This window comes from Poecilia reticulata, linkage group LG14 (genome assembly GCF_000633615.1).
Source record: "Poecilia reticulata strain Guanapo linkage group LG14, Guppy_female_1.0+MT, whole genome shotgun sequence".
NCBI lineage: Eukaryota > Metazoa > Chordata > Actinopteri > Cyprinodontiformes > Poeciliidae > Poecilia > Poecilia reticulata.
The window spans coordinates 6,005,540-6,011,539 of record NC_024344.1 but is presented as its reverse complement, the minus strand read 5'-3'; the positions used below and the strand labels follow the sequence as shown (position 1 = coordinate 6,011,539).

Here is a 6,000-nt window from a genome sequence, read left to right as displayed (position 1 = left end):
GATAAATAATAGTTATAAAAACATTTCAAAGATTGACTAGAAGAAATGATGGGAAAAGAAACATCACAAAGATCAATGAAAACAACAAAAAAATGAGAATAAGTTTAAGGTAGGCTTAAGTTTTAGATTGGCGTTCTCAGTTTTCATTGTTTGGAAAGAGTATGGTAAAACTAGAAACCTATAAAAAACATGTCTGGTCACCTAAACTGCAAGGAGAGTGTTTATTTGAGAACCATCTCAGAGGCCAATGGTGTCTTGGGAGGAACATCAGAGATCAAAAGCTCAGGTGGAAGAATCTGTCGATAGTGCAACTTTAGAGATACACTAAGCAAATCTAGCCCTCAAGGGCTGAAAAAGACACTATAAAGATGGATAAAATGCAGCTCATTTACAGTGTGCCACAAACAATTTCAGTGTTCCAGGTTAGGAAGAAGATGCTCTTGGCTGATGAGATCAAAACTGAACTTTCTGACCTTCATACAAAGAAGTTGGTGGAAAGCTAACACTGCACATCACGTGGAGGGGGCAGCAGCATGGTGTAGAGGTTGGATGGGACAGAAGCTCAATGTCTGGGATACCACAGAATACTTATGCTTGTAGAATGGCCTATTCAAAGTTCAGACCAAGATTGCATGAGTAAACAATCTGTGGCTAGATTTGAACTATCTAGCCACAAATGCTCTTTGTCTAATCTGACTGAACGTATGAGATTGTCCTGAACTGCAAAGCTGGTGGATCGATGCCGAAAAGTAGTTAAAGCAACCACTATCCATATGCCTAGTTTATTATTCTGTAGCACAAAAAAGGCTGACGACTAATTCCAGTAATGCACAGGGAGCTGCAGCTCCTTTAGAAGAGCAGGCACGCTCCTTTGTCTCTACAAAGACTACTTCCACTGAATGGAGCTGGGGGGCACCAAAGTCTGCTCTCTCATCTCTCCACTGTATTCAACAGCCTCCCTCTTGCTTCCCTTTCCTCTGTTCCCCCCCTTTTGTGTGTGTGGCTACCCGAATAAATTAGCGGTCGGTAAACGAGGGGAGGATGTGGCGGAGGAGGGGACGAAGAGGAGGATAGGGGGCTGGGCCTTGTGGCGGAGGAGTCGGCTTTCAGCTAGAGAGGTGCACAGCTCCATGAAGCGGCTGTGAGGGACTGGATGCTGAGAGAAGGAGAGAAGGGTGAAATAAAAACATTTAAGACAGGCGGTAAGATCCCGGCTTGAGCTGCGCAGGAGGATCTCTGTCTATCTCCTTTTTTCTTTTTTTTTTTCCTTCCTTTTAAATCTTTTGCTGCAGAGCAAGAAGAGGCAGATCAGCTTCCCAACTGATCTAAACGCGCTCACCTGATAGAGAAAGAAGCTTCACCGGTGGAGTAGCCTAACCTGCTGTTCTGTTTGGCCGGATTAGACAGTCTGTGGAATTGGCGCACTTGCCATCTTTGTGTGGATGTTATCAAAACAACCCCAAAAAGCTCTCTCCATTCAAGATTTTGTCCGGGCAGATTGGCTCTCGTCTAGGGGGGAGAGATTGGAAACCCGTTTGCATACTAATCAGGTTATAACCAGAGCGCACATCCACAGCCGGATTGAGTCCCATGAATGTAAGTGACTCCTATTTTTTTCATCTTCACACTGTATTTGCTGTTATCTTTTTTTTTTTTTTCTGTTGGGACCTAGAATTGAAATAAACTCTTGATGGGTGGGTGGGGGCGTCAGATATTCCCTTATAGGGCTGCATCCTGCATCTTCACCTTGCATGCAGAGCTGGCAGCTGTGCAGAGCCACACTGTGGTAGAGGGGCTATAAAAGCAACTCAAGATCAGTGGATCATAGTGAAACATTTAATATTGACCTCAGGCAGCAAACAAAATGAAGAACATGATTCCTGTTTTATTGAGACCTCAATGGAAAATGAAATAGTCCTACCATGCCAAAGAAGGTTATTGGGGCATATGAAAATATTTACTACCTCTATGTGGATTGCTTTTCCTCTGACATTGGCAGCCTTCAGTGACCACACATTACAAAGTTACTCAAAGTGTGTCAAAACCTGATTGAATACTGGATGGACCGATCATTCAGCCATAAATCAGGGTCGACCAATTCACACTTGAATGTTTCAGATCAGTGAACCACTGGTTCAATAAAGACAAATCTGCACTGTTTTTTTTCGTCCCTCAACATTGAATGCATTAAAACTAAGAAATTCCACAGTTTTAGGTCTCAAAACACATAAGGTGCACTTTTTGTCACTAATCATGTTTGTGTTTTTGAAAATGTGTGATCAGCAGGTCAGATTGAAAGGAAAACTGCTAGAATGTTGGCTACAGAACAGGCTGATCGGTGCATATCTCCTGGAGATACACAAATCACTACAGGAAAGAACTAAAAACAAAAGACTCACAGATGAGCTACATCTTTATAGACTGTAAAAGTAAGACATTGAGAGAGCTTTGACTTTGTTAGGCTTTCTGTAAAAAGGATTCTGACTCAACATTTTTCCTTTGTCATAAAAATGTATTTATAGCAGCCCAGTGATGTCTGTATGCCCAAAACCTAAAAACAGAGAACCCAGGGTTACATTTAAGTGCCTGACCACAATAGTTAGGCATATCTGATGTCAGCTTCACTTAATTCCACAGCTTCTGCTTTTCTGCTGCACTGAAGGATACAGACTTTTTTCGCATTGTTACTCTATACTTTTTCAACAGCTCCTGCACGCTCCAGCTCAGCAGTCCGCTGGCCTCGATGTCAGCCTCTGGTCTGCATAAAAACCACAGAGAGTTTAGTTGTTTTTTTTTTTTTTGTGGAGCGATGGGGTGTGCAAGAAGGACGGTTTCTAACATAAACCATATGGATATCTAGTTGGTATAGCAGTGACTGTATAGGGCCTCTGTACAAACAACTTATGGTTCCTCTTATCAGCAGCTTAGAGGAGCAGACTTTTCTTTGTATGAACACGATTCGAACAGCCAAGTATGTTTTCTCAGCCATTTCACCGTGGACTCATTTTTGAGCTTAATTATCAGTAATATTTTCAGCCAAGATTGCATTGTGGAGTGATTCTGATGGGTTGGTTTGAAGTCTGGTAACTCAGCTGTCCTCCTGGGCCCCTTTTTTAAAAGGTGGTTTTACTCATCTACATTAAACATATCTCAGAAGGATTTTGAAAATAAATGTCTTTAATGGGGTCTGTATCAGCTTGTCAAGGCAGAGAGGTCAGTTCCTTCGGTTTTGAGTCAAGTCCGTTTAGAGTTTATCAACAGAATAAACAGTCTGCTGTTTGTCTTGCACTTTCTGTGGTTCTGCATTGCTGAACGAGTGAGTAAAGAGTCAGATGGGGTCACAGGCTGGATTTTCAGCAGGGCCAAGCTGGAAACTCACACACTTCTGTGACAGAAACATCTGCTGAATGACTTAATATTGCAGCTCTGAGCTGCATCACATCCATAATAGCTGCAACTTGGCATCAGCCTTGATTTGTTCTTAGCATTGTATTCGATGAACAACATGAATATGATTTTTTTTTGTCTGAATCTTGCTGAGAGGTATACAGGTAAAGTTTGTTTGATGAAGGTGAAAGGGAATCCAGATTGATCACAGAGATTTCTGTAATTTTCAGTTTTATTGTTTGTGCTTTTTGTCACGTTTGGCTGATGTTTTCTTGCCATACTCAAGCTGCCTTGGGAGTTTACTTGGAATCGGAATACACATTGCAGATTGCACATTTGCCACCCACTTTGACACTGAAATTCCACTAGTGTTGTATACAGTTTAGGCCACCACATAACCCACATAAAACGTACAAATATGCATTTGCCTGGAGTGTTTTTATCTTTCTATATCATGACAAAGACAAAACAACTTATTACAATACACAATTCACAGGAAGTTATGTGTAAAATGAAATGCATACGAAACAAATATGTATTAAAGCTCTTGCGTAAACTCCAGACATGCATCAATTAGAGTTTAGTGACCTTTATTTGTACCCCTGTTTTTGCAAAACTTTGCAAATGTGTTGTGAAACAGACTTGACGTCTTAAGCAGTCCTCTGCTTTGTATAACTGTTACAAATTAGTGTTTTATCCTAATCTTGAAAGCAAATGGGCTAGATGATAATGAAAAAAACAACATATAAGCAGAATTACGTTGGTCAACGCACTTGAGAAAAAGTAAACCGCTCCGAAACATTATATTGACTGTTACGTACTGAAAGTCTTGCTCTCTCTCGCTCTGTTACAGCCTGGAAAAACAACAAACATATCTCAATTTGTCACAACAAACTGTTTTCTTTTGTACACTTTTGAGGTTCCTCTGGATATAAATTTAAAATAGTTACTAATACTGGAATTGGTAACTCTGAGTCTTTTCCTCTGAGTAACAACTTCCGTAGTGAAAAGTGTTATCATTTGTGCTACCTGGAAGCAATTATGTTGCATCCACTGGCTGGCAAAAGATCTGACTTTAGAGTTTCTCTCACCAGATGATTTCTCTGTGCATCTCTGGTAAAATCTGCCGCATCTCTCCATGACATTGTTGCCAACAAGAGTAACAAAGGAAGACAGGAGGGAAAACAGAAAGCATTTTCATAACAGATTCCCACAGTTTTGGACCGTTAGTTTAGTTGCACTTCAGAGTAGTTCTTTTGTGGCTTTAGGTTTACTCTTGAGGCATAACCATCTGTATACAAATATCGGAAAGTGACTCAGAGACTTCCCTCCTTCTTTCTCAATCACACATACGCCTGCACAGTAACCACAACCCTAACATTACCTCACCATTATATTCTTAACTGTGAACCCTTCTGAACACAGATCATTGAATTCCTTCAAATGCAACTACATCTCAGTTAAAATAAAGCAAAAAATAAATATTAGCATCTTATCCAGTAGATTATGCTGTATATTACAAAAGGGTCAGCTCTACACTGGTAAGCATCTAGCAGATGGCAGCCAGCAGAAAGCAAACATGAGGATAAACAGCAAAAAAAAAGAGATTGTCTCTCCTCCTCCTTTGCTCCCCAAGTAGCCAATGGAAATATTTACCCTTCATCTTTCACCGACTGGTTGATGCTGAAGCCCGAGGACTGTGTTGGGTTTTTAAAAAAAAATTTTATTTACCTCTCACCCACCACTTTAGACATAACACAAGGCATAAACTCTATATACTGTGGGGGATTTTGATGCCATTCTAATTTATCATGCAAAATGTGGACCCTGAACCAGTGCTTAGCGGATTTAGAGCATTGTGTGAGGAGAAACGAGCCCCGAGATGTTTAGTTTTCTGGGAAATCACTTTGTGTTTGAATCATCTGGCCACACTAAAGCCAGACAGTTATTAATAGCTTTACTAGAAGAGTTTTGAAAGGAGATCCCAGCTGATAGGGAATCTTTTTTTTTTTAGATTTCACTTTATAACTTTTATCTCTGGGGATTTGTTGTTTTTGTAAAAAAAAATCAAATGAAAGTAAATAATTGATTTAACACTTGTGATTACGTTTGCAACACCTGAGAATAATATTTGAGTTAGTAAAATGTTCTATCTACGTTGTCTACAGCCTCTTTCATATGGTGTTGAGACTTATTTCTCCATGGCTCTGGAGAAGATATTACAGTATGCCTTAGCCAGCCAGGCAAAGGAAATTACTGGACTCTGCTGTTGGATGCAGAGTGAAGCTGGAGCCCTGAGACAGTACAGTCCAATTTCTGTTTGTTCTGAGGCCCATTTCTGATCTACCTGCTGTTCATTACTCAGCGTCTTTGTCCTGGCTGAAGGGATCCTTTAAACTGAACGATGTGCTGAGTTGAAATATGGCACACAATGGACCAATCATAGACATCTGGTCAGGTGGAATCTGTAGTTTTCATGAGCTGTTCATTCTAAAAAAAAAAAAAAAAAAAAAGCAAGATTTTAGCCTATATTAAACTTCCTTTTTGTCACAGTTAAGTTTTTGGACGTCGGTTGCATGCCTCGTGTTATTCTGCTAATGCAGAGAAAGAGAG

General features: G+C 40.3%; 1 protein-coding gene across 1 annotated transcript in view; it reads left to right on the top strand.

The window, feature by feature from the left end:
* The first annotated feature begins 989 nt into the window (after positions 1–989).
* Positions 990–6,000, top strand: part of dchs1b (dachsous cadherin-related 1b) — an 85,777-nt gene continuing 80,766 nt past the window's right edge. The window contains exon 1 of the mRNA XM_008427253.2: positions 990–1,596. The gene's annotated coding sequence lies outside the window, so the exon portion shown is untranslated. The remainder of the gene's footprint in view (positions 1,597–6,000) is intronic.